General features: G+C 40.1%; 1 protein-coding gene across 1 annotated transcript in view; it reads left to right on the plus strand.

Moving 5' to 3' along the window:
- The first annotated feature begins 15,685 nt into the window (after positions 1–15,685).
- Positions 15,686–22,221, plus strand: part of MID1 (midline 1) — a 172,459-nt gene continuing 165,923 nt past the window's right edge. Inside the window, exon 1 of the mRNA XM_008068365.2 lies at positions 15,686–16,030. The gene's annotated coding sequence lies outside the window, so the exon portion shown is untranslated. The remainder of the gene's footprint in view (positions 16,031–22,221) is intronic.

Genomic DNA, 22,221 nt, shown 5'->3' on the forward strand with positions numbered 1-22,221 from the left:
CATTGCCTTACAAATGCATTGCATGACTCATTATTAAACATGCGGAGAACAGATGAATTCCAGGCAAGTGAAGCATCCACTGATTCAACTGCAGTTAGGTGGGTCGGGTGGTATTTGTCTGACTTGCTTTTCCTTAAGGAACTCCCATACCATCTCCAATTGCTCTTGAACAGCACATGCCAAATGCACAAAGCAACTTTATTAAGATAAAAACTGTTAGCATTAAAGACAGACACTTACATTAGTATGACCCTCAGGCCAGATATACTTCATGAAATTACACTGGCTTTAAAATACCATACCACACACAAATTTTTAAAAAATGTATCCATAGCAACCTCTTTTGTTAAGGGAATTGTTACTCAAAAGGATACACATCTTTCCAAAGAAACAGGAACCAAATTATACAGTTAACTGTGGGTGATATTATTTAGATTTGGATTTAAATTTAACCAGGGGCATGATTCAGGAGAAGAAGGGACTTTTAAGAAAGTTTTACAACTTATCCTCTTATTTTTAATAAAATGTGTTTTTATGCCTTCTTTATTACTAGAAAGGACTTTTATTAAAATGCTATGGAATCACTTTGGGTTTCAGATATTTAGAAATAAATATCATCCCTCCTCTTCCTACTGCCCAATGCATGCCTACCATTTTTTCTTAGATTCTTCATTTAGCATGCACAATGGGTCTTATTATGCAGTGTTTGCTTTATATGGATTTTTGATGGTTTGCTTTATATGGATTTTTGATATTTGTTACCAGATAGGGCTCAGGATCATGTAATAGTCTGCAGTTCTTCTATTGTGAGCTCTTCAAGTTATCCTGTTTTCAAGAGACTCTCTGACTTTCTCTGATGGAGTGACCTTTCATATAATTGTTTCATGTGACATTGGCTACAGGGAAAAACTAGGAGTGAGCCTTTTCATAATATATGTTGGCAAGTTGAGGTAAGATAAAGGAGGACGTTAGGTCTGAGGAGTTGCAAATATCATCATCTCTTAGGCAAGAAGTATCAGGAAAGAAAAACTTTTCCTCTACCTTCTTAAGTGTAGTCCCTAGGGGCCTGCAACCTTAAACTAACCAAAGATAGATTAACTTGAGAAAAGACACACAATTTTTATAACATTTACTTGCACAAGTGTTCACAGAAAAGGAGAGAAATTCAAAGCAGCAGCTAGACTTGGGGGTGTATATACTCTTTTAACAATGGAAAAGGGTTTGGGTTCCAAGGAATTATAAATTGTGGGGCAGTAACTAGGAAATATATGGGGGAACTAAGGGACAATAAGAACTAGTTTAGTGCTGGGCACGGTGGCTCAAGCCTGTAATCCCAGCATTTTTGGGAGGCCGAGATGAGAGGATTGCCTGAGCCCATGGGTTTGAAACCAGGCTGAGCAACTTGGCGAGCCCTCATCTCTACAATATATCAAAAAATTAGCAGGGTGGGGTACCATGCACCTGTAGTTCCAGCTACTTGGAAGGCTGAGGTGGAAGAATCACCTGAGCACAGCAGGTTGAAGCTAGGGTGGCCATGAGCATGCCACTGTACTCCAGCTGGGCAACGGAGTGAGACTCCAAGTCAAAAAAAAAAAACTAGTTTAGTAAGGTCTGTTGATGCAAGCTCATCTTGGTGTTGACTCCTGGTCTTTAATGATAAAAGTCACTTTCTCTCCAGTACAGAGGCACCTTCCTCAAAGAAAAGTGTATGCTCTGCTTTTAGGCAGATAAGGGAAGGGAAGGGCAGAGAAATCTTCCTGAAGCTGTTGGTTTTTCTTTGTCTTCTACTTAAAATAATTCTAATGCCAACGTGGCATATTCTGATCCCCTTCAGGAGGTAAGCACATCAAGCTTGAAGCTTATATTAGCACGTGTCAGGGTTGGCATCATGAGCATGCAGCATATGCAGCTATGTAAGGTCCCAGGCTTGGTTTAATGATCATCTGAATGGGTGTGGTTGTGTTCCAACAAAACTTTATTAATGGACACTAGTATCTGAATTTCACACACTTTTCATATGTCATGAAGCATAATTCTCTTGATTTTTTTCAACCATTTGAAGATGTTAAAACCCATTCTCAGTTGGTAAACCATACAAAAACAGGTGGAGGGCAGGCTTGGGATGGAGTGTCAGAGTATGCTGACCCCTGGTCTAGTGAAACATTTCCCAAACCAGCAGCATCAGCCCCACCTGGGAACTTGTCAAAACAATGCAAGTTTCCAGGCCCTAGCCCAAACAGACTTGCTGAATCCAAAACTATGGGATGAGACCCTGTAACTTATGTTTTAACCAGTCCTCCTGGGAATTCTAAAGCCCACTCCAATTTGAGAACCACCAATTTAGACCTATGGCTTTCAATCTCGGCTACTCATCAAAATTCCTTAGGGGAACTTTTGAGAAATCTCTGTGTCTGGGCCCCACCCAGATCAATTAAATCAGAGTTTCTGGTGGTGGGATCCAGTCGCCACTATCTCATAAATCTCCTACAGGTGATTTCAATGGGCAACCAAGGCAATGAATGCTTTTATTGTGCAAAGAAGGAAACTGTAATTCAGAGAGTTTGATTTGCCCAGGATACATAACAAGAAGAAATAGATATAGCATAGCTCATTCACACATTTTTTTGTTAGATACATTAGGGTTAAGATAGTACACTTGGTTTTGGTAGGTATTTGCCAGAAGCTTCAGGGGTCAGATTATCTTTTATTTAGCACTGATTAATGTAACACATCTGGAAACATGCCCTAAATATAATGAAAACTAGCTTTGGAAACTCATTAGACCAAACAATGCAACCATAATTGAAAGAAATAAGGTACAGAGGGTCAGGAAAGTCCCATCTGAAAGCACTTTAGGGCTGAGGTGAGTGCTCCAAGATTCAAAGAGAGGACAAGTCCTGAGAGCTAATATTTAATATTGTCATCTGCCCTGGAGCTACTTGCAAGTGTATCTGAACAATTGTTTCCTATTCCATATCTGGGACACAGGTAAATATTCTACAGTCTTAGATGTCATTAATGACAGTAAAAAAAAACCTAACATTTGCATGCTTGTGATGGATTTTATCACTATTAAGGATTCTAGTGCCTCGGGCATTTGTAAAAAGAACTTTCAAATGATAAATACCTTGTTTTGATTTTCTTGACAAAGGCTTCACCATATCTGTGCCTTCCAAGGCAAGAAGAACTCAGGCTGTGTACCCAAAATAGAGTTGGAGAAAGTGATGCACAATGGAAACTTGGTCATACAATGAATACAGGTGAAGTAGTATCAACATACAATGAATTATTTGCTGTTTTTACTGTTTTATTAGTCACCTGACCATAATCTATGCTACAATTTTTAATTATTTACTATGTGCTGTGTTCCAATCAGCCTGAGCACATAAACCAGGACCTATGGTTTCCTAGTTGTGTGACCTTTGCAAGTTACTTTGGCTCTCAGTGCCTCAGTTTTCTCTCCTGGAAACTGGGGGTAATATTAGTACCTTTTCTCATAGGGTAAAAGAGGATTAAATGTGCTCACAACAGTGTCTGGCATTGAGTAAGCACTCAATAAATGTTAAATAACATTAGTTTTAAACAAATTACCTCATTCAATTCTCACAATAACTTTGAGGGAGAGGCAGTAGATGGGCCAAGTTCACACAGCTATTAAGTGGCAGGGTTGATATATGGACTGGGGCCGTTTTCAGCATCCGAGCTGCTAGCCATTAACTGATTGAGAATAATAAATCAAGTATTTATGGCAAGTATTTTTTTAATGTATAATATAAACTTTTGGACTTGATCCACATATCTCTGGACCTTATTTTTATCTGGATAATTTTACAATACCTCCAGACTGCCCCTCCCCAGGAAATGAAGCAAGGTGGGCCCCTCTTATCAGCAGCTCCTCCTGCAGTCGTCTCCATCTCAGTGAACGGTGACTCCATTTTTCCAGCTGTTCCAGCAAAGAACCTGGAAGTCATCCTAGTCTCCTCTCTTTATGTGACCCACTCCATCAAAATATCTCTATCCTCAAAATATCTCTATCATCAAAATATCTCTATCCTCAAAATATATCCAGAGACTCCACAAGTCACCCCACCTCCAGTGCCCTGGAGGCTGCTCTCCACCCAGCAGATAGACAGGCTCTGAAATCTTCTCATCTTGCTCCAAGAAAACCCAAAGCTCTATAGAACTTGGAAATACCGCCTCCCTTCAATACACATACACATGCACACACAGAGACATATTTCTGAGACCTCACCTGCTACTGCTGTCGCCCTTACACCCTCTGCTCCAACTACCACAGGCCTCAGAGTTTCTGCAGTCACTGTTTTCTTTGCTTGGATAACTCTGCCCCCATCCATCGCCATAGCTGAAAGTCTTGTTTCCTCACTTCCTTAGAAATGCGCTGAAATGTCACCTCATAAAAATGTTAACTTCCTCACCAGCACTCCTTGCCACCCTTATCACCATCAGATGTGATTTACATTTATTTGTTGATTTGTTTGTCTATATCCCCTACTAAATGTTCTGCTCATGACAGCAGCACTTTACCTATTTGTACCTGTCTGCATCACCAGCACCTAGAACAATGTCTGGCACATAGTAGTCACCCAGTGAATACTTAATGAATGACTGGCCATTCTGGCATTAGGAAGGTATTCTATTGCATCTTTGAGAGCGTGAAGTTAAGGTATGAGATTCCCTCAGATGCTTTTTCTTGTAGGAGGCACTTGTCTCTATGCTTGAGATCTTTAGATACCCTGGGAGTGATGAAAATCAATTCATAGAAATGTACAGACATCTATATGTTGCTAATGAAATTGATGGGGCTAAAACACTGATGAACCAATTAGCTCTGAATAAAGAAAAACGCTCCAAGGCTGCATTCCTGCTGTGGAAATGAATCATACAAACGTATTCCATTGGGAATACCATTGAGAAATTCTGAATGGAGAAGGAAAGCCTCATTTAGAGTCGTAGGGAAATAACCATAAAAATCCACATCCTGCCCTTCATAACATGGCAGCAACATCTATTTTTTTTTCAGGGCTACCCCATTAATTGGTATATGCATTGATTTTTTTCCCTACCTACAATCTATTGGATGACCACAGCCCAAATTTGGAGCACCATTTAAGGTGAATAAAAATCACTGAAGTGCTTCAATTTGTTTTCAAGTGTAAATGACAAGTGCCTGGCTTATTTTGAAGGTGTGAGAGACTTTTGGAGGTGGATTGGGGTTGGGGATTTCAGAACCATATCAGAAGCTAAGTGGTAAACCAACATCAGGGAAGGCATAAGAGATGTGGGAGTGTTAGTATAGCAAGTCATGGTCATGCTGGGTTTTGTTGCCTCATTCCAAAGGGAAACTGCATCTGGACTAGGGATTAGCACCATGTGCTGGAAAGAGTATGGGTTCTGGAGTTTGAAAGGTGGGTTCCAATGTCCCATACACCAACCATACACCTGCTGCATCTTCAAGAGGGTCTGAGGCATCACTGGTCTGTGATGGATATGGGATTCCTTTCATTGCTTGCCTTTTAATGCAGCACAAATACCTCCTGATGGGTTTTATTGCATTAAATAACACATCTCTCTAATGTAGATATCCACATTTTCAATTCATTAGACCTCTTAGTGTGCGGTGTGTCAGCTGCTTTTGAATTCCCTTAATTGGGCTAATTTAATTTTCCCAGTTGAAGAGAAGTTCGCCTATCTTCCAGCTGGTTTGTTTCAAAAGATGACCATAACAAAATTATCCTTTTTCTCATAGATATAGTTTAGGACAAATATCGGTAGGACTTCTTGATACAATTTAAATAATGCTATGGATAAGAGTACTGTTATTTTGTTCATTGTGTGATACTACTTAAATCATTCACATTTAAATAATATCAAGTAACATTGCTGTTTATGAGATAAAATAGACAGGCAAAATAAACTCTTACTTTTGTAAATTAATAATTCAAAGAAGAATTAAAATTTGAATTCAGTTTCTCAGACATTTGGCTCTAAAAAATAACTAAATATGGAAAAAACTAAAGCACTGTTTGCATTTTTCTCCTTGCCATGACTCAATATGTTTATTTTGCATCAGGGGAATAATATAGAAAAGTCTATCTCAGTATGTGCTAATTTTCATAAGTGGCTCTTAGCAGGAAAAAAGCTCGTGACGAGCTACATAGTTACAAGGAAATACAGGCAAATAGTATTTCCTTGGCTATTAAAAGAGAGTAGAAAGCACTCTGATCTGTGTCTAGCAAAGGAAAGAGACATGTAAACCATGATTCCTAGGATTTTTTAAAAAAATCTTTTCTACCATCTTACATCCAGTTATAAATATAAGATAATGTGGAAGAGGAAGAGGATATTTATCAATGAGAAATAACACAACCACCGTGGCAATCTTTCTGTATTTTGAGAAATACAAATCTAAAAGATAAAGCATTGGCTTTTTATAAGCAAGTGCTTTTCTTTTGATTAAAAATTTTATTCATCTCCTTATGTTCACATGCTTATCAATGATCCAGCCTGATTTGCTTGTTTCCAGCATATAAAAAAATGAGATCTGATTCATAAAAATTAATTTTTTAAATCTCCAAGACTAATTTAAAAATCAGCTTTGGGTATTAAAACATGAAAGGTTTGAGAGACTACTCTTTCTCACATATAAGGAAAGTAAAATAAAAGAAAAAGGATAAGAAGCAAAATAGTTAAATATGAAGAATAGTAACCAGCTATTCCTAGCCACACTTGAACCCACAAAGAGTGGACTTAAATAAAGAATGATGCCAATTAAAAATAATAAGGAAAAGGAGGTTTTGATTACTCTGATGAATTATTAAGGCATCTTAGTTGTAGAATATTCATTCCTGGACATCTAAAAGGATATTTGTCCAAAACAATTTGTATCAGGACTGTCTAGTATATGTATTTCTGACTACATATGGCAAAAGAATCATAAAACTTGAGCAAATTAAAGCTGCAGGGGTGGGGGAAGGAAACAGGAAATGCCAATCAGGTCATATGTGTATGATGTAGTGACATTACACTTGGGACTCTGAATAGGCCATCAGGCATGTAATTTCTCTAAAGCTTTACCATGACTCTTTGGGCATCTATGGGCCGGATAATCATAAAACACTGCTCGTTCACAGGAAATAACTTTAAGGATAATAACTTTAAGGATAATGATTTTATAACCAGCAAGTATCTTTCTGTTTATTTTAAATTAATTTAAATTTTTTAAAAGCAATACATGTTTAATGTACAGATGTATTAAAGACTTTTAATGAAAAACAGCAATCCCTGTCCCATCCCACTCCACCCTAGGGACAATCACTTTCAACAGGTAAATACTTCCATAGTTCCCCTAATATATTTTTACTGCTCTTTCCTGGTTTATGAAATGTAGACATCATCTTCAATATTTTTTTATCAGAGAGGAATTATCCCTTCTCATCCCCATCTCACATTTTCCAGTAGCATCAGGAACTGTATTCACCTAGTAACACAAATTCCAAAACATTGGCTCAAACAAATTAGCAATTTATTTTTCTCACAGCACATGAAGTTCAGGGCTCATTTGAAGACTCCAAGATGACATTGGGAATCCAGGATCCCTTAGTTTTTCCTGTTATCCAGCTTTACTAGACATTCCATCCTCCTCATGGTTACAGAATGGTCCCAGTCCCTTAGGCATTGCGACCATATTCCTTTCGGGGAAATCAGGGAAGGGTAAAGAGCAAACGGTGTGTTTCCCAAAAGCCCTACATAGCAGCTTCTATTAAAATGTATAAATTTGCCAGATGTGATGGTGTGAGCTTATAGTCCCAGCTACTTGGGCTGGAGGCTGAGGCAGGAGGATTGCTTGAGCCCAGGAGTTCAAGGCTGTTGTGCAATATGGTCACACCTGCAGATAATCACTGCATTCCAGCCTTGGCAACATAGTAAGACTCTGTCTCTTAAAAAAAAAAAATCAGCCAGGTGCGGTGGCTCACATCTATAATCCCAGCTCTTTGGGAGGGCGAGGTGAGAGGACTGCCTGAGCCCACAGGTTTGAGATCAGCCTGGGCAACTTGGCGAGATCTTATCTCTACAATAAATCAACAATTTATCCAGGCATGGTGGCGCATGTCTGTAGTTCCAGCTACTTTGAAGGCTGAGGTGGAAGGTCGCCTGAGCCCAGCAGGTCGAGGCAGTGGTGGCCATGAGCAGCGTGCCGCTGCACTCCAGCCTGGGCGACAGAGTGAGACTCTGACTCAAAATAATAATAATAATAAAAATCATAGGCTGTAATAGTTTCACATGATCACCTATGACTGCATGGGGGGCTGGGAAATACTCTTCAACTGGGCACATTTCTGCCCCAAATAAATTGAGATTCTCTTGGAAAGAAGCAAAGAGAAGACGAATAACGTATTGGCTACCAGTAGTCTTTGCCATGATATCTATATCAGAAATCACTGCCAATTTACGGAGTGTTCTATGACTGTGATTTCTTTCTTTGTGCATTCTTTCAATAATAGCCTCACATTTTGCTGATATTTATGTGTACTTGTCTGCCCTCTAATGTAATCTATCAGTATCATTTTTCCCCAGAGTTCTATTTCCAGGAGTCCTACCTTCAGGAGTCCTCCTTCCTCCTGCCACATTTAGATTGGGCCTTTCTAAGATGCCACATCTATCATCCTGGACTTTTTTTTACTTCGCTCTATTTTCTGAGTCCTATTGGCTTATCTTTCTTGATTTAATGCCCTCATGTTGCTAAATCACATCTTTGAGTGGTTTCCCAAGAAAGAGTACATGGGATGTAGTTTTTGAGTCTTGATGTGAACATAATTGCATTCTATTCTGACATTTGACTGACAGTATGACTTGGCATAGAATCATCAGTTAGAAATCATTTAGTCTCAAAATTAAATAAAAATAAACCTCTTACCTTCCAGTGTTGCAGTTGAGAAGTACATAATAAATCTATTGGCAAACTTTCATTATTTATAAAGAAGACAGCCCTCTGCTAATGGAGGTTTTAAAATTATTATTATTATTTGCAACAATTCAGCAAATATTTATTTGACCAACTGACCATATACTCTATATCTGTTGTTGCAATGAACATACAAATGTTTGGGTATGGGCCTTGTGATGATTTGTTTTATGTGTCAGCTTGACTAAGTTATAGTACCCAGTTGTTCAATAAAATGCCAACATAGGTGTTGCCATGAAGGTATTTTATAGATGTGGTTAACATTTACAATCAGTTGATTTTAAGTGAAAGAAATTATCCTTGATAATGTTGATGGACCACATCCAATCAATTAAACCCCTTAACAGCAAAACTGAAGTTTCCCTGAGGAAGGAGAAATTCTGCCTCAAGACTACAGGGGCAGCTTCTGCCAGCCTGCCCTATGTATGTCAGATTTGCCAGTCCCCACAGTCACATAAGCCTGTTTTGTGTTTCTCTGGAGAGTTTTGACTGATACAGGCCTCAGTGACCTCAGAATCTAGGAAGGGGGTGGTAATAAGACAAGTAAAACATAATAATTTCCCTCTTACCAATTTAAATACAAAATTATAATAAAGAAGTAGATGACTCAGAAATTGAAGAATTACTCTTGGGAAATAGGATATTATTGTGTTGAAATGAAGCAGAAGGTTCCATTGGGAGTGGAGGATTTTGATCATGGGAGGAGGATACAAAAAGCCCTTGCTAAATTTATGTATAAACCATTTACCAGATAACTAAGAGGAAGATAATAAAGGATTGCCTATATTTGATCAATTAACAAAATCTAGACACTGTCAAAATATATAACCACTAAAAGTATATAATTATTAAATAGTAAGTTATAATTAAAATTTTAAATGACATGATTTGATTCCTGAATTTTCAAGTAAGGAAACGTCAAGCTCAACTTACTTGAAACCCTGACTGGTGACCAGTTAATCAGCTCTGTCCTGCCTGAAAGTCTGTCCTTGGGGTACTTTCTCCTAAACTATTTCTCACAGTGTTTCTATTTGTTCTTTTTATTTTCTTGTCTTTTTTCTTTTAGGACAGAGTCTTCCTCTGTCACCCAGGCTGGAGGGCGGTAGCATGATCATAGCTCACTGCAGCCTCAATCTCCTTGGCTCAATCAGTACTCCCACCTCAGCCTCTCAAAGCGCTGGGATTACAGGAGTGAGTCACTATGTCTGGCCTATTTTTTCTATTTCTGTATTCACAGATTTCTTTTCTTCTTTGAAGTGTTGGTCATCCAAAACATTTATACAGCAAGCAAGAGTGCTTGCACTAGGTTAACTTTGCAATATATGCTTTTCATTCCATCTGTCCAACTGTGCTTTGAGAACTATTGGGCTTAGAGACGTCAACTGGTTTTGTCTGAGGTCCATTCACCAATTAGTGACCAAGTCAGCAAGTCAGCACCAAAAATGGAGTCCAAATCTTATTTGCTCCATCCTTGCGGTATGCCACATTGTTTCTCTGAATCAACTGAAAGAAATTAACTTGAGGAGTATCTATACTCAGTGAGTAGAAACTTCTTTCTTTTGTGTGAATCATAGGATTTTTTTTCTAAGCAGGGACTGATGTTGTCACTAATCCCTTCAAACACAGTATTCTGTAATTTTTCTTCTGCACCCATAAGGATAAAACAACTGGACTTCTGAAACCTTTGGGGAAGAATAAATACACTCTTTTTATAGCTCCCAAAGACTGTACACTTGTACCAGACATACTCTCCAGGTGACTGCATAGGCAACTTCAGCTTGGTTTTCATTGACTTTTGCTGGTGTGTCCTGACGCATTAAAATAAACTATATGAAACTGCTGATATTCAACCATTTTTTACTTACACACTCATTCCATATGCTTCAACCTAAAGGAACACTGAAGGAGGTGGCACAAGTGCTGTTAGGTATCCTTCAAGGGTGCTATACCAATGCCCATGCATGTCAAGTAGGGCTTGTCCTGGATGGTCCACCCAGAAACCTATGTAAAGTTTGCTATGAAGACTTTTTTTTTTTTTTTGAGTTGGAGTCTCACTCTGTCACCCAGACTGGAGTGCAGTGGCAGCTCCCGGCCACCGCAGCCTCGACCTGCTGGGCTCTGGTGATCCTTCTGCCTCAGCCTTCCATGTAGCTGGAACTACAGGCGCGCGCTACCACAACCGGCTAATTTTTTGATATATTGTAGAAATGAGGTCTCACCAAGTTGCCCAGGCGGGTGTCGAACCCGCGGACTCAGGCAATCCACTCACCTCAGCCTCCCAAGGTGCGGGATTACAGGCTGAGCCACCGAGCCCGGCTGAATATCTTTTTTTATAACCAAACCCACACGTAACTACAGAGGATTATCAGCTAGGCTGCCTTTTTTTAAGGAAGAGCTTTCAAGACTTACAATATCCCTTCAGCTAACATTTGCAAACATTGTTAATCACAGATTTGGGAAGAGAACATCTGTTCCTTTGGTGAAGCAAGTTTTTTTGCTTGCTTTGCTTTACTTGCTTACACTATTTCGAATAGGTGGATCTAATCCTCATTCAATGGAAAACCCCCAATAAAAAAGGACCACTTATTTAATTCTACATTTAAAAAATTATATTTGTTTATAAATAAATGAAAATGAAGACTTCGTTAATTCCCATTGTTCACTTTTCATAGGAGTTTTCTGAATCATTTCTGGAGGCAGCATATTTTACAGCACTGCCATAGTCAGTTCAGGCTGCTATAACAAAATACTGTAACTTTAGACTGGGTTATCTATAGACAATAGAAATGTATTGTTCACAGTTCTGGAGGCTGAGAAGCCCAAGATGAAGACACCAGCAGATTCAGTGTCTGGTTGGGGCTCTTTGTTTAATCAACAGTGCTTTGTTGCTATGTCCTCACATGGCAGAAGGGGCAGACAGGATACCTCTTTTATAAGGGCATTAAATCCCATTCATGAGATCAGAGCCCTCATGACCTAATCACCTCCCAAAGTCTCCACTTTTGCGGTTAGAATTTCAACATATAAATTAGGCGGGGGGGCAGGGACACAGGCATTCAGACTATAGCAGGCACAAAGCAAAGTAATTCTAATTTGAAACACTTAGGTTTGATTTCTGATGCAGCCATTTATAACTATAAGACCTTGAGTTACTTTGCCTCAATGGTCCTGACTGCTGATAATGATGCCACTTTTGGTATTTTGATAGAGACAAATGTGAAGCCTGGCACAGTAGGCACTCATAAGGTCTATGTTAATGACACTACCATTAGAATTCTTGTCCTAACAAACAATGAGAAAATGATGGAGATAAACACCATCAATACCTGTATCTCTTTCTTGTGGAAATGCCCTTTCATAAGCTACCAGAGATGATCGTATATATATATATATATATTTATCCTAGAGATCTTGCTCTCTACAGTTGATAATGTGTATAAGTATATAGATGCAAAAGTATGTGAAGCCTTCATATAAAACCAGAAAAATATACACTGCCTCACAAATATGTCAGTGAAATTGAGGTCCTGTTTTAGAAGGCTTGCCTCTTCTCTTTCACTCTGACCTAAATAGAGCTCAAACACAGTAGCAGTAGGATGGGAGATGGCATTATGTTTATTGCTGTCATAAGTAAAAAATGGATACTAAATTATGGTAGAAAGATAACTTTAACAGTTTTATTTTCCAGGAGATGCTCTTTCCTTTCTTAATGTGGGAGTGGCAGTAGTCTGATTGGTCTTGATGTCTGGGGGAAGCTGCAGATTGCATTTTGTTTTCATTCCACAAATGTTTGTTGATTACCAAGTGCATGGTTGGATGGTGGAAGGGGTTACAAAGATGAATAAGATATCGTTCTTGTACTTGAGAATGTTATAGTTCAGTAGGAGAGAGAGACTCAAGAATCTATGATTAAAGTATTGCATGGAAGTGAAACAGCAGAAGTGTATCATGGTTTGCCCAAGCTGGTGATGATAAATTCTTGATTGGAGACAGCTCTTTCCAACTCTGAGTTCAACTCTTTCTAGAATTATGGGAGAGGAGGGAATATTTTCACCATGGGAAGTGGCAAAGGCTACTGCAAATTACAAATCATGGCTTTTTTTTTTTTTAAGACAAGGTCTTACTCCATTTGTTGCTCAGACCGGAGTGCAGTGGTGTGATCCTAACTCACCACAACCTCAAACCTGGGCTCAATTGATCCTCCTACTTCAGTTTCCTCCATAGCTAGGACTACACGCTTGCACCACCATGCCTAGCTAACTTTTTTTTAAATTGTGAAGATGGGGTCTCATTGTGTTACCCAGGCTGGCCTCCAACTCCTGACTTCAAGTTATTCTCCCATCTTGGCCTCCCAAAGCATTGGGATTACAGGTGTGAGCCACCATGGCTGGCCTTTCTTTGTTTGGTTTTTGAGAGCTGGCCACCATGGCTGGCCTTTCTTGTTTTGGTTTTTGTTAAACATTTAGCTGAACAGCACTGGATGTATATAAACTACTTTATATATGTAGAGGAAGAAAGCGATTACATTTTCTTGGGGCATCTGAGGAAACCTTGAAAGAGTGGTGACATTTGAGATAGTTGGCAAGTGGGTCAAAGAATAATAAAAATGGGGGGAAAACCTTTAAAAGGGCACAGTCCTTGAGAGAGGAAGTCCAAGTGCATATTTACCTTCAAGGTGATGAAAGCAGAAGGCAGATGCAGTTCTGAGACATGTCTACTGAAAGGGCTAGATAGATAGATGTGCCGTGGGATTCAACTTCAGTGCTATTTAATGGCAGCACCCCTGGGGAGCTTCCTGCATCCTGGGTAGGGGGAAAATTAGGGCAGGGATAAGTGTATAATTTCTCAAAATGAATCAGAGTCCTTTGGCAGTTGTATAAAATGCTGATTTCCAGGCTCCCCAGTAAATCTACTGAATCACATCGCTTTGCAGCAGGAACCTGGAAGTTTGCATTTTTAACAATCTCCCCAGAAGTTTCCTTTCACCTTCAAATTTTAGAACCAACCTTTCTATTCATGGTTTTACCACCCAGGGGACATTTGGGACTGTTGGGAGACACTATTGATCATTACTACTATGGGGATGCTACTGGCATCTAGTAGGCAGAGTTCAAGGATAGTGCTCAATAGCCACAGGACAGCTACCATGACAATTATGCTGCCCAAAATGTCAGAGGGTCTAGGACTGAGAAACCCAGATACAGATCAGAGTGAAGAACTTTGAAGTAAGTACAAGAAGTGGACTGAAGTCAGCTTGCATCACTAGCTACATCCTTAGATTGCTCAGGTGGGGGACTAGGATGGGTTATGGACTTTTAGGTTCAGTCATTGAGCTGCCACACTTTCAAAGAACTGGGCAGAGCTCACACATATTGAACCCATGCAGATGACACTCCTGAAGCCACCAATTCATTATGTTAAGGTGTTTTTTTCCTCTGATACCAAAAAATCTAAATATTTATTGAATTGTTCTCATAAAATTATGATCACTTCTCTGGGGGGGGAAATATGCCACTGATTCTACACAAAGTGGTCTTTGCTCAATGTGCACTTTCTTGAAATCCAACAGGTGGATTTGCATTGAAATTATATTCGCTAAGAGTTGAAAAGAATTGTTGCTTATATGGAGTTAAGAAAGCAAACTTTGGAAAACTATTTTTGAGTCTGAGCTTAAGTGCCTAAGAAGCCAGCTAATTCCAGCTATCCTGCCACCCGCAGAGATGAAGTCCAGCCTGTCTCTGATAATAAATTTAGCAAGCCGGGCTCGGTGGCTCAGCCTGTAATCCCGCGCCTTTGGGAGGCTGAGGTGAGTGGATTGCCTAGCCCGCGGGTTCGAGACCTGCCTGGGCAACTTGGCAAGACCTCATCTCTACAATAAATTTAAAAAAAAAAATTAGCCGGGCGTGGTAGCACGCGCCTGTAGTTCCACCTACTTGGTAGGCTGAGGCGGAAGGATCGCCGGGGCCCAGCAGGTCGAGGCTGCGGTGGCCGGGAGCGGCCACTACACTCCACTCTGGGCGACAGAGTGAGACTCCAACTCAAAAATAAAAAATAAAAATAAAAATTCAGCAGACAATTTGAAAGGTAGATAAACTTATTTTAAAATTATTTTCCTGAACAATACATCAGTGTTTATTGTTCCAACGACAATATGGTTATCTGAAATTATGCCTTGAGCCATCAGTAGATGAAGAGTCTTGTTCATTTGCTGCATTTCAAAAGATTTGTGTGCACATTCCCATTAGGATTTATTTTTCCTAGACTGTATAGTTCATCAATATGGAGATGAGGTTTTCTTTCTGGATTGTATGTTTTAGTTAAGGTGTTACACATAATTTGGCTTCCTTCTCAGTGTCTTTGCAAAAGCAGGGCTTCAGCACAAGATGCCCTTTTAAAAATACCCTTAGGTGCTGAGTGTTGAACTTTTCTGACTGAAATAATTTTGCACCTTCCAAACATTTTAATGCTTTTAGGGAGCTCTTAAAATGCAAGGATTTAAGGCCCTTAGCTAGTTAAGCTTTTAGCAGACTCAGAGTTGTTAGATAAGAATAGAATTCATTCTTTACTTTTGGAGCTTTGGACACTGTTTCCAGCTGCTTCCAGTCATTTGAATCCTGAAAGCTCTCCTAATCCTCGCGGAGGCAGCCTTTCTGGCTCCCAGGACGCAGCCTTTCTGGCTCCCAGGACCCACCCCTTGCTCCTGATTGGTGAGGCTCCTCCGCGGCCCAAGCCAGCCACCTACGACGTCTCTGAGAACTGATTTGAAATAAGAGCCAGGCGGTCCTCGACTCCCTGCGACCGACTTTTCATAGGCTGGGGGAGAAAAGGCTGAGAAACTTGACATTGTCTCTGGCACAGTACGTGTAGCAACAGATCAAAGAAAAAGAGGACGAAAACGTGCTCTTTGCTGCCTGTAGATTTCTTCGGGTTGCTTTTGTCTTGCGGGCTTCTGTTGGGTTTGGCGTTTCCTCTTTGAAGACTGCGGCGTGAGCTCCGATGCAGCTCGCTCCCTGCCGGATGGGTCATGGAACTCTAAACATGAGGCAGGTAAGCTATGGGCGGCTGCACTGGCGGCGGAAGGAGGGCGCCGCCTGAGACCTCTGCTACCCACTCGAGAGAGCTTGCCGAGTTAGCAGATGCCTGGCCAAGTCGATCCAGTAGGCAGAAAGACGGGTCTGCATTTTCCTAATGCAACCACGGAAGCAGATTACCTGAGCTACCCACAGCCACCCCGCTCCGCTCCTCGCCACTCGCCCCCACTTTTGCCTCTAATAGTGGTTGGTGATGTCAGGCGGTCATTGTAACGGGCTTAAAAGCGGTTTGTAGAATATATGTAAATCAATTGCAGTTTGGGGTCGCTGAGATGTATTGTGCAGGATCTATCTCGAGCTTTTAGTGCCTCTGCCCTATGCTTTGGGCTAGACTGAAGACAACTGAATATCCTGAAAAAGAATTTCACGGGGCCGCTTATCTTATTTTGGCTTCCCGTTCTGAGCCCTTACTGTGTTTCTGGCTGAGAAGGCAGAACCAGCTTGAAATGAGCACAGACAGTCCTCCAGAAAAATGCAAATTAGTTTTTCTTTTCTGGCAATTTGGAAATTGTATTGCTTCTGGACGTGTGAAGACAGCCCTCAAAGTAGTGAGTGGAGAAATGGCTCGGGGATTACTTAAACGAGTCTCTGAAAAGAATCCTAAGCCAGCAACTTCTTTCGGGGCTCTGGGCTATGATGATAAAATTCCTTATCAGTCCCGGCAGAGGTTTATAGCTTTGCTGTTAAGAAAGAAAAAAAGTAGCTGTAGGAAGCCAAGGGTGTAATTTACAACTCTATCAAAGTTACGGAAGAATCTTATGTCAATATTTAAATATCAGGATCAATACTCATATAAGGGGAAGACAAGACTGGAAAAACACACCAGTAGACTGAGAATGGGAAGGATTACAAGAGGAGTGTTATTGGCTTTGCCAGCTCTAAATAAATCTGGGTGGGAAAGTTGGCATCTCTATTGCCACCGGAAAAGCTCTTCACTTTTTCTTCTATATGTGTTGAGCACGCGCTACCCTGCACACTTTGGGGAAAATGAACCTTCCATTTAGGAGCAAGGGGTTTATAACTTTCTGTCCCTTGTCTCCAGTCTTGAAAGGTGAAGCAGAGCTCCCACCAGATAGTCAGGTGTAAACCCCCTGCCTTCTTGCTCCCTGGTTTGCTCCCTAAGCCAGAGTGCTTGGCAAGTTTCAGTGAGTAAAGACAAACACATGCAGATGAGCAAGTGCTTGCAATTGATTGCCTTTGCCTTGCTAGGGACTGTGGGGCAGAGGCTCGGATTCTTTAAGTTCAGCAAACTCACAGTCCAAGCCCATTCTTTTAAAGACTAGCAAGATGGGGTGGGGAAAAGGAGTGAGAAGGTTAAATGGAAAGAATTGAAAGGAAAAAAGAGAAATGAAAAACATTTTTGACAAAGGTTTTTAACTGGAACAAAGAAGTCATTTGATCCTGTGTGGAGCCACCTGTCCTCTCCTCAGTGTTGTCTGAGCTCAGTTTCCAGAATACGTTTTCCCACACAGTTCCTCTGGAATGGTGACACTCCCCATGCCTGATGCCCAAGACATACTGTCCCAAGCTTGGGATGGTTTTTCCCATGCCTAGCTTGTTCTGGCATTCACGTGAAGTTGGAAAACAGCCCGGTATTTTAAGGGCGTAAGTACACATGTAGTAACTCCTTAGTTATTTAATGAATGGGCAACTTTTTATCCCACAACTTCATATGTCTAATAATTTTTTGGAACTTGAGGAGAGGGTGGAATGGGGCAGGGGATGGGGCAGATGGAAGAGAGAGGATCATTTTTCATCCAAAGAGGACAGTACCACATTTCAGTAATCTAGTGCATTGTTTCACAGCAGCTAGAACAAGAATGTAGGGGGGAATGGGATGGTGGTGTTATTGGCATGGGTTTATCCCAACTTTATTTTTTTCTCTTGGGGAAAACTCAGTGTTGCATCCAGGCAGAGTGAATGTCACCCACCTGTCAATTTGTCCTCTCAGTCTAGCAGCTCTGGCTGAATTTGCAGGGTTAACTATCAGACAAACCCGTGTGTCATAAGCTTAGCAATGAAATTCAATATCTTCGCTGATGAGTGATCTGTCCCTAGGGCTGCACAAATGCTGTACAATGGTGTGGCAACCCAGAAGAGACCCCTGCCACTGATAGCCAGAAATTCTGGGTAGCCAGCAGAATTAGAATGCTGCCTGATTGGCCATAAGATTCAGAGGGGTTTGGGCTTCTGCCAGGTTGGCAGAAAAGGAATGCTGTAGAAGGACAGTATTCTTTGGGGGTTCCAAAGGCCAAGTTAAATTAAAGAAAAGTGTAAACCTGACTTGCCTTTATCAGAAAGTAATTTTAAAGTATGTACCAACCTTTCTCTGCACTCTGATCATAAATGGGCAACTTTTCTGAACCTTCCTTGAGAAGGAATTTGCTGTGTTCCCAGGCCAAAGGAAAAGCATGGCCACCTGTTCTAGAGGCCCAGCCAAAAACAACAGCTTTGCCTGTGGCATTCCCACAACTGCAAATATCCTCCCCAAATAGTGAGCCACCCATTGTCCCTACACATGAGAAGAACAAATAGCTTATTCTTGAGCCCGGGGGTGGGGGGGGGGGAGATCTGATTCTCTAGACAAAATTGTCCACCAGACATATTTTGTATTTTTAACATCATGATAACTTTAGAAAAAAAAACTCTAGAGAAGAACCTGCGTGCTCTATTTCTGATCTACTAAATCAAAATGAGTCACATAGCTGCTAAATTCTTGTGAGGCTAGGATGCTGCTGTTACAAGAAAGCTGGGAGTCCATTTGATTAGCCCATTCTGCATTCTTTAGATTGGAATTAAAATGCCCAAGGACATCTGGCTTAATAATGAAAGTCTTCATATTAATCTTTCTCCTGAGGATTAGAAAGTCCTTTACAAACATGATCTATTTATTCTCTGCCACATCGCCAGGAGAGAACGAAGTGGCAATTTGATCCTCACTGAACAAATAGTGAGGCAAAGGCAGAGAAAGGTTAAGTATAAAAAGACACAATAAGTTAGGGGCAAGTCTGGGGATGAATGCTCACCCACCCAGAAGGAATACCTGTGCAGGTCTAGGCTCTCAAATGGAAGTCTAGGGATTAAAACAGAACCTTTCTACATATCCTTTTTTCTTATCATTACTCTGTAACTGGCAAGTATGTTGTGTTCCAAGTATGTTGTATGGATTGCTTCATTTGAAAGTCAAACTTTTTAAAGTTCAAAAGGCAATTCTATTCGTATTTGTTCCAACACTGAGATCAGGCAGCCTTTATGACATCTAATAGGAAGACACAGTAACTAACCGGAATTTTAAATATGCATCTGTGAAACGTTTCCTTTCAACAGATGTTTTACGTTTTTGCACATGGTTTAGAGCTCAATGTCTTCAACATATGTTAAAATTTTAATGCCTTCCCTGTTATCTCTCTTTCAGGAAATGTTATAATCATGAGACTTGCTTTTAAAGAGCCTTGTTGGTAATTTTGAAAAAAAATAATTTTGAGTTATGATGATGTGTGTTCATAGTTTGCTTGGCTGTGGACTGCATAGTCTGTGAGCAAGTCTGTTACTTGGTAGTTGCATGCTATCCACAGACATTCCAGTAACTTTTAAGGCTAAGTGTGTATGTGGATGTCTCCTGGCTTTGATCGTTTGTGTGGTAAATAGACATTCAAGGTAGCTATGGCAACCTGGGCTATGCGTTGGTGAAAGTGGGGGATTTGGTTACTGGACAAAGAGTAATTTGTTTGATTAGAAAAAGGTGGAGAAAAATCAGGACATTTTTAACTCACATGACTTGAGGATCTCAGTTTAACCAAATCATTTGGATTTTTTTCGATCGGCAAAAAGAATTAACAGCTAACCACACCAGAATATTTTGCAGATGTAATTTAACTTCCTTTTAATCAAGTGGTTGCTATTTTACAATAGTAACTTATACAGTGAAAGGGAAATACAACATAACATGTTAACATCATCAATATCCCTTTTGTTCTTAGTGTGAATGTTTTTATTTTCAGAACTTGACGAGATTTTGAAAGAAAGACTGGGCTCTCATTGGAGGTGTGCATTTCAATTATCCACCTGCAGGGGTCAGGCTTGAAGTTTCCATGGTGGAAAGATCAGGCTGGGGATGCCACTGCAGGGAGCCCCAGGCAGAGCCAGAGAGAATTGCTCTGCTTATTTGGAACAATTAGTTAGCGATTCTTTAATCTTGTGACCAAAGCTACTATGAAAATGAGTTCATTCAAGGAAGAGAATATCAAATGCGCTGTGATTAAAGAAAGGGCAATAAAGCCAGGTCAAACAGCAATCTAATCTCCATTCAGATATGGGACGGTTTGTAGGGGAGATTCTGGCTCATTATCAACTCCTTTGATTTTACGCAAAACTCATTCAGGGTTTTTGTTCTGGAAGATTGTTTGCTTAGTTTTATGAACTGGCATGTTCTAAAAAAATTTTTTTGTAACTAAAGGACACAATATTAGGGAAACATCCAGATTCACAAGATTTTTCCCCCTCTGTAGGAAAATACATGGACACAAGATCAGGATGGTTAATGGCCTACAGAAAGGCAGGTAATATTAAAGATCTCAGAAAATTGAAGCACAGGAAAAAATGCCTAGAAGGGGCTTTCTTAAAAAGCAAAACCAAACCAAAGAACTGCTTTGTACTATGAAAGAGAGGTTCTGAATTAACACGGAAGAGGTGCTGATCATTTGTTGTATAAGTGGAGGTTGAAGGTTTCATATTCAGCCAGCTGTTTATGATGAATAAAATATAAAGGCTGTCCTTCATTTCTTGTATCATTCAATGACATTTACTGAGCACTTACAGAATTAATATATTCTGCTACATTATAAGTGATCATTATGTGCCAGGTCACTTTGGGGGCACAAGCATGATTTTGATATGATCCTCAAAGGACTTTTGATCTGGTGTACAATTTATTGTATCAGTAGCACAATGTAAGTTATCCCATGGGCAAAATGGCTGCTCATTAATATCTATATGTGTATGGATCAGAATCCACATGAAAAATTGATGATATCTGAAACTGTACTGAGCTTAGGAGACTTGAGAAATGATTTGTAATTGTGAAATTTGGTTGATTTTTACCCACATGTCCATTTACAGAAATTTATGATTTCCTAGATAAAATGAATGTATTATACTTATTAAATAGTAATTTATTTTTCTCAATAGAGAAAAACAACGCATAGGTAGTCCCCAATCTAGGAATACTTTATGTTTTAAGAGTTTGTTGTTTGAAAATGAGAACATTTTCCAATGAGAAATGATGCCATAATTTGAATACTCTAAAAACACTAGCTTGAAAACTAATCAAACTAATCAATCTGATTAATGTAAGACTAAGTTCCAAGTTTTGAGAATATGTCACCATGTCATATAGGATGGAAACATAGAAGGAGAGTCACCATACCTTTGGTAACAGGCCAGTCTTGGCAATATTTGAAAGAGGAAACATTTGCACTAGTTTTTACCTTTCTTTCTCCATCTTTCTGATATCTTCTGGTCTTACTGGGGCATCTCCCTCAGGCCTGTCCTAATTACAGTGAGTTCATAATTTCTCATCTTCCTTCCCTCCCCTTTTCCACTACCAAACCACACTCCTGTTTCCGCTAGACAATGGTCTCTATTGCATGTTGAAAGAGAGGCAATATGGATGAGTTGTGGCTCATGACTCTTACCCCTTTAGCTCTTAGGAAGAATCTTTAACTAGGGAAATTACAAGACGTGGAGCCTGGTGCTGCAAAACACACGATTGCCCTGTTAGGAACAATATTTTGGGGCAGGGTCATGCCTTTGGTAGACAGGACTTGCTGGTGTGTCTGCCCATGGATTAGATCTCTTCACTTGTTCTCAGTGTTCTGCCTGAACTTCTGGACTCACTGGGGCTTTGTGAGTGACAGCCAGGGAACCACAAGGGGCTGAGTGAGAAGAAATACTGGCATTTATTTGGGTTGTTTATAAGTATGTTCTTTGTATGCCGAGCACTATCTGCTTGGATTAGAATAATGGAAAGGAAATAGTTATAGCATCCTCTTATTCATATGAGAATTTGAGATGATGTATATGTTTCCACTTAATTGTTTGCCTGCCTATCTTGGGGCTGAGTTACTCCAGAGGAAGAGTCATATCTTA

The sequence above is a fragment of the Carlito syrichta genome, unplaced genomic scaffold (genome assembly GCF_000164805.1).
Source record: "Carlito syrichta isolate Samal-C Ts95f unplaced genomic scaffold, Tarsius_syrichta-2.0.1 Scaffold310547, whole genome shotgun sequence".
Taxonomy (NCBI): Eukaryota; Metazoa; Chordata; class Mammalia; order Primates; family Tarsiidae; genus Carlito; species Carlito syrichta.